The sequence below is a fragment of the Lutra lutra genome, chromosome 17 (genome assembly GCF_902655055.1).
Source record: "Lutra lutra chromosome 17, mLutLut1.2, whole genome shotgun sequence".
NCBI lineage: Eukaryota > Metazoa > Chordata > Mammalia > Carnivora > Mustelidae > Lutra > Lutra lutra.
The window spans coordinates 59,770,607-59,778,210 of NC_062294.1; positions in this window are offsets into that span (position 1 = coordinate 59,770,607).

The window sequence follows — 7,604 nt, forward strand, 5'->3', positions numbered from 1 at the left end:
GGGTGCTGGAGGAGGTGGTTGTGATTTTAAGTTGGTGGCTAGGGAAGGCCCCACTCAGAAGGTAATATGCAAGCAAAGACCTAAAGGCAGGGAGAAAGCCAGCCACGGGGGCGTCGGAGCACTGTAAGCAGAAGGCTTCCAGCTCCTATAAATGCTGCTGCTGTGAAAACTCATATGCAGGTTTCTGTATGGACAGACGCAGGGTCTCTCGGAGGTAGGCCCTCAGAGTGGTACTGATGGGCCATAGGAATGAACATTTATGTCCAGCACTGATATATGTTTCTAGAAGGATCGCACCTTTTCATACGCCCCAGCCGCGGTCAGGAGTTCCACTTGCTTCACATCCTCACCAGTGCTTGGTAGTGTCAGCTTTTTCAATTTTTGCCAAATTCATGGGTAGAAAACAGTATTTCATTGTGAGATGTTTGCTCTTCTCTCTCTGGTGAGATTCAGCATCTTTTCAGTTAGCCATTCGTGCATTCTCTCCTTGAATTAACTTCTCACTTCATGCGTTTTTCTCCCAGGTTGTCTTTTTCTTACTGGTTTGTAGAAGTTCTTCACCGAAATTTAACATTAATCATTTATTAGGAATGTATCCTTTCCAAGCTGTGACTTACCTTTTACTTTATGAAGTAACAATCCTCCTTTTGAAGCAAAGAAGGATTTTTAAAGATGCCTTTTCTGGAACAACTGGATGGCTCAGTCAGTTGAGCATCTGGCTCGAGTTCTACTCAGGTCGTGATCTCAGGGTGCCGGGATGGACACCCCCCCGGGGTAAGCCTCCATGCTCAGCGGGGGGCTGGCTTGAGATTCTCCCTTCTCCCCAAATCATTCTTTCTTGCTCTCAAATGAATAATTCTTAAAAAAAAAAAAAAAAGTAAAATGTCTCTCCCAATCTAGATTCCTTTTATTCCATTTTCTTGCCAATTGCCTTAGCCAGAACCTCCATTACAGTGCTGAACAGAAGTGGTGAGATCAGACATCCCTATCTTGTTCTAATCTTAGGGGTAAAGCATTCAGTGTTTTTTTGGTTTTGTTTTGTTTTTAAAGATTTTTTATTTATTTATTTGACAGACAGATCACAAGTAGGCAGAGAGGCAGGCAGAGAGAGAGGAGGAAGCAGGCTCCCTGCTGAGCAGAGCCCGATGCAGGACTGGATCCCAGGACCCTGGGATCGTGACTCAAACCAAAGGCAGAGACTTTAAACCACTGAGCCACCCAGACGCCCCAAGCACTCAGTTTTTTACCAGTAAGTATGATACTACCTGTGGATATAGATGTCCTTTGTCAGGTTGAGGACATTGCCTTCTATTCCAACTTTGGTGAGAGTTGTTTGTTTTTTAAATCAGGAATGACTGTTGAATTTTTGCCAATTTTTTCCTGCATGTATTGAGATAATCATATACTTTTTTTTTTTTAGCTTGTTAATACAGAGAAGTACATTCACTGATTTTGGTTAAGCCAACACTGCATTTTTTAGATAATCCCACTTGGTCATGACTTTTTAAAATTTCTGTTATTTTTTTTCCTCAGTTCAAGTTTAAAAGACAAAAGATCAAAAGTGATGCCCTACTACTGTACATAATGTTTGGCCTGCCCCATAACACAGCTCAGGCCGTTTCTATTATTTTCTTATTATATTATTGGATTCAATTTGCTAAAATTTTGCTTATAAAATATTTGCAACATATACATTTAACAAAGGACTTGTATCCAGAATATATACACAACTCCTACTCCTCAATAATAAAGACAAACAACCTAACAAAACATGGATGAGAGGCTTGAATAAGGAAGCCAAGAAGCCAAGAAGCACCTGGAAAGGTACTGACTGCCATTAGTCATCACACCAGAATGAGATGTCACTCACCACTCACCAGAGGGGTACCTGGGTGGCTCAGTCAGTTGAGTGACTCTTGGTTTCGGCTCAGGTCATGATCTCGGGCTTGTGAGATTGCGCCCTGCAAACACCTCTCCACTCTGGGGAATCTGATTCTGTCTCCCTCTGCCCCACACCCTGCTGGTGTGCTCTCTCTAAAATAAGTAAATCTTTGGGACGCCTGGGTGGCTCAGTTGGTTGGGCGGCTGCCTTCGGCTCAGGTCATGATCCCGGCGTCCTGGGATCGAGTCCCACATCGGGCTCCTTGCTTGGCAGGGAGCCTGCTTCTCCCTCTGCCTCTGCCTGCCACTCTGTCTGCCTGTGCTCGCTCTTGCTTCTCTCTCTATGTCAAATTAAAAAAAAAAAAAAAAAAAAAAAAAAAAAAAAAAAAAAATAAAATAAGTAAATCTTTTATAAAATGCTCACTCATTAGAATGGCCAAAATGAAAAAGACAGTGCCAAAATTTGGTAAGGATGTGGAGCAACAGGAATTCTAAAATTCTAATACATTGCTGGTACTTGCATAAAGTATTACCACCATTTTGTAGAACTGACAGTTTCTTAAAAAGCTGAGCATACATCTCCTCTGTAACCCAGCTATGTCACCTCCAGGAATTTCTCTAAGAGAAATGAAAGCATAAGCCCATAAAAACAAAACCACCTTGCTAAATATGTTCATAGCACCTTTACTCATAGTAACTAAAGACTGGGAACATCCCAGATTTCCGTTAATTTGAGAATGGATAAATTGTGCTGTATTCATACAGTGGAATAAATACTACCCAGCAACAAAAAAGAATTACTGATCTGTGTGATGACATAGACAAGTCTCAAAAATCTTTTGCTGAAAGCAGCAGACACAAAAATGCACAAAATACCTGCCTACAATCTCACCGTGGTAAATTCTAGAATTGGCAAAAATAACCCACGCCGACAGAAATTGCTGTGTGCTTTGGGGTGTATAGGAAAGAAATGTCTGGGGACAAGAAGGGACAAGAAAGAACTTTCTGGATGGATGGGAATGTTCTGTGTTTTGGTATGTATTTGCCAAAAATGGAAATTCAATGGTGTACCAAGGAGAAGAGCGTTTCACTGTTCTGGGTACTTAGCAAAATTCTAGGCTAAGGGGATTTCTTTTTTTTTTTTTTTTTTTTTAAAGATTTTATTTATTTATTTGACAGAGAGAAATCACAAGTAGGCAGAGAGGCAGGCAGAGAGAGAGGAGGAAGCAGGCTCCCTGCTGAGCAGAAAGCCCAATGCGGGGCTCGAACCCAGGACCTGGGATCATGACCTGAGCCGAAGGCAGCGGCTCAACCCACTGAGCCACCCAGGCGCCCCGGGGATTTCTTTTCTTACAGACTTTACTTATTTTAGAGACAGCATGAGTGGGGGTTTGGGGCAGAGGGAGGAGAGAATCTCAAGTAGACTCCGCACTGAGCATGAAGCCCAACACGGGAATTCACCCCACGATCCTGAGATCATGACCTAAGCCAAAACCAGGAGTCTGATGCTCAACTGACTGAGCCACACAGGTGCCTCTAGACTAAGGGGACTCTCAAGAAGAGTAATTCTCAGGAAATTATTCTTGCACTGCTCTGCCCCAGCAGCACACTGTCATCGAAGGCTTTGATGCTCTCCTCCTTTTGCAGTTGCTCCATCAGCAGCCAGCCACTGTGATGTCCCCCTGCACCCAGGCCAGTGGTGCTGGGCTCACCTGTGAAACGGTTACCTCTCTTTGGAGTCCATTCAGTTTTCCTTGCTTCCACCTCCCCTCAGTGGCATGCCATAGAAGAATCTCCCAGAAGATACTTATGAACGTCACATGCTGGGATCAAGGATCAGTATCTCACTGAAATGGAGACTTTACTCAAAGTTGGTGAAATTCCGTTGTAGATCTGGGGGGTTCTTTAAAGGCTGTACTTTTTCCTTGCTTGTTTTGTTTTGAATTTACATTAGCTGCATCCTGGGGTCCTGGGATCGAGCCCCGCATCAGGCTCCCTGCCCGGCGGGAAGCCTGCTTCTCCCTCTCCTCCCCACTCCTGCTCTATCTCTTCTCTCTCAAATAAATAAAATCTTAAAAATTTTTTTTTTATAAAGACTATGTTGGGTATGGGCAAAAATAGTATGAGGGGTGCCTGGGTGGCTCAGTTGGTTAAGTGTCTGACTCTTGATTTTTGGCTCAGGTCATGATCTCAGGGTTGTGAGACTGAATGCCACATCAGGCTCCATGCTCAGTGCAGAGTCTGCTTGAGATTCTCTCTCTCCCTCTCCCACTGTCCCTACCCCTGCTCATGGTTTATCTCTCTAATAAATTAATAAAATATTTTTAAAAATATTATGAAATGGGGGTGCCTGCCTGGCTCAGTCAGTAGAGCATGGAACTCTTCATCCTGAGGTCATGAGTTCAAGCCCCATCCATGTTGGGGGCACAGTTTACTTAAGAAAACAAAAACAAAAACAAAAACAAAAAACAAAAAAAAAAGCTAAAAAGGTAGTAGGAAATCGATTCTATCACGGATGTTTTTATCATATGATAATCAGGTGTAAGTGATATTAGCACTGAGGTTGGCAAATTATGGCCCACAGGCCAAATCTGGCCCATGTGTTTTCGTAAACAGTCTTGTATTTACAAGTCTATGTAACCGAGGGTAGTTACACAGGTGTACCTCTTTCTAGAGTGGTTAGTGTCCAAATGCAAAGATGTTCGTGCATGGATTCAGCAAGCTTTGCAGTTTATCCTTGGCTCTAACTGCCCCGTTCTGAAAACGTGGGCAGGACCTTTGTCTTGTAAGGGCCTGCCCCTCCCAGAGGAACTGGCTTGTGGACGAGGATGTAGGGGCGAGGCAGGCCGGTGGAGATGTCCAATCGGTGGGGCACGCGTATATCTACTGGGGTGAATTGAGATTCAATTGGCCGCCTGTGTAGGGGCGGGGCTCAACCACCCCCATAAAGGTTGGTCTGTGAGTCTGTGGAGGGGAGAAGAAGGCGCGCTGTCAGAGGAAGAAGAAGGAAGAAGAAGCAGAAGGAGAAGAGTCGGCGGGAGCAGAAGAAGAGCTGTAACAGCTCTTGTAAGAGCTATAGGGGCTGTAACAGCTCTTGTTAGAGATATAAGAGCCCCCAGCAGTCCCGCGCCACCCGCTGTCCTGACGCCTGAGGCCCGGAGCTGCCAGCGGCCCCAAGCCGCCAGCGGTCGAGACGCCAGCCATCCCACGCCACCAGCGACCCGGAGACGCCTGCGGCCTCAACGCCAGCAGCCCCGCCCACAAACCTCGACCCTCTTGGCAGCAGCGCCTTGGGGAATGGCCTAGACAGCAGCAACCTCGCCGGGAACCCTGGAGCCACTGCCTCGCCGGAGCTGTGTCATTCCGGGGAGCGGCTTCATCTGGGAAGAGGCCTCCTTGGGGAGCGGCCCTGTGGGAGCAGCATCATCAGAAAAGAGGCTTCCTCCAGAGCCGCCTCGCCGGAGCAGCCTTGCCTGGGGAGTGGCCTCGCCAGAGCGGCCTTGTCAGAGTGGCGTCATGGGGAGCAGAGTCTGTGTCATCGGTGTTGTCCTCCTCGTCATCATCGCTGTCATCATCGCCTCTTCGTCATTGGGAGCAGCCTCGTCCTGGGAGCCGCTTCCTCCAGAGTGGCCCTTCTTGGGAGCAGCTCCAACCGGGGAGTGGCCTCGTCGGTGATTGGCCTCGTCCAGAGCAGTGGCCTCCTCTGGGGAGCAGCCTTGTCAAGAGTGGCATCATGGGGAGCAGAGTCTGTGTCATCGTCGCTGTCATTGCCTCTTCATCATTGGGAGCGGCCCCATCTGTGGAGCAGCCTCGTCCGGAGCGGCCTTCTTGGGAGTGGCCTCTTCTTGGGAGTGGCTCTATGTTAGGGTCCGTGATCAAAGGAACGAGACTGATATAAAGCAAAAATCAAACAAAGCTTTATTTCACTCCAAGCATCAAAAATCAAACTGACCGGTCAGGGCTGTCTCTTACGAAAAGACGACGATGATGATTCTGACAAGGTCACTCCCAAGAAGGCCGCTCCAGACGAGGCTGCTCTGCAGAGGCCGCTCCCTGGTTGGAGCCACTCCCAAAAAGAAGCCACTCCCAAGAAGGCCGCTGCTGGTGAGGTCGGTCCCTGGACAGGGCTGCTACCTACACAGGCGGCCAATTGAATCCCAATTCACCCCAGTGGATATACGCGCGCCCCACCGATTGGACGTCTCCACCCGGCCTGCCTCACCCCTACATCCACGGTCCACAAGCCAGTTCCTCTGGGAGGGGCAGGCCCTTACAGTCTTAGCATGGTTTGTAACAGCAAAATAGTAAATCACCCTGATAGGAGAAAGTTTACGTCACGAGGTGCAAAAATTAAATGGCATACTATTGGGAGACCAAATTGGGTTCCTAACAACAACACAGATGACCCCAATGCGGGGCTCGATCCCAGGAACCCCAGGATCGCCACCTGAGCCAAAGGGAGATGCTTCACCAACTAACCCACCCAGGCGCCCCTCCAACATAGTCTCTTTAAATCACTGTCAATCTTTACCTGCCAATTAGCCTCTCTAGGCTGTCTTTTCTGCATCTACACAATGGAAATAATAGAAGAACCTGCTTCACCAGGATCCCTGTGCTGCACGAGGTAATGGAGACTGCGTGCTGGCGTACAGCCTACCTTGCAGCAGCTGCTCAAATACTTATTATCATCTCTCTGATGACTGATGAACTCATGCATTTTTTAACATACTGGTTGTCCATTTGTATTCCTTTTGTATCATCTCTCTGATGACTGATGAACTCATGCATTTTTTAACATACTGGTTGTCCATTTGTATTCCTTTTGTAAATCTCCTGTTCATACAAAAGACTAGTGAGCAACCTTTGCCTTGGTTCTCCCTAAATGGAATGGAGATGGCTCTACATCTGGGATTGGCAAGGTCTTTCTAGTAAATATTTTACCTTTCCAGGCTATGCAAGCTCACAACTGCTCAGTTCCACCTTAGTGTGTTAAAACAGCTGCAGACAGTACGGAAATGAGTGGGTGTGGCTATGTTCCAACAAGATTATTTACAAAACACATGGTCCAGGCTTGGCCTGTGGGTCATAATTTGCCAACCTCAGTGCTAATGTCATCATTTAAGCCTGATTATCATATGATAAAAACAATTTTTTTCCTGTTACCAGGGGTTTTCTTTCCTTAAATAGTCTTTAAACGTTATCAACTTCTTTCTCATTAATCATTGAGATGACTGGCTTTCTCCACTGATTGATTAAAATGGGTATTATGGGGACGCCTGGGTGGCTCAGTTGGTTAAGCAGCTGCCTTCGGCTCGGGTCGTGATCCCAGCATCCTGGGATCGAGCCCCACATCGGGCTCCTTGTTCTGTGGGGAGCCTGCTTCTCCTTCTGCCTCTGCCTGCCACTCTGTCTGCCTGTGCTCGCTCTCTCTCTCTCTCTCTCTCTCTCTGACAAATAAATAAATAAAATCTTAAAAAAAAATAAATAAAATGGGTATTATGGTTATGTATTTCCTAATACTCAGTACGCTGATCCTGGAATGAATGTTTCTGAATTCAAATGTACTAGCTACTCTGGCTTTACTGGCTGGATCTGATCTGGAAATTTTGCATTAATAGTCCTGAAAGATATCAGCCTTTAATTGTTCCTTCTTTGATTTTGACAAACTGGCATCACAAGAGAGGTAAACATTCAGCTTTCTACATATTCTGGAACAGTGTGTA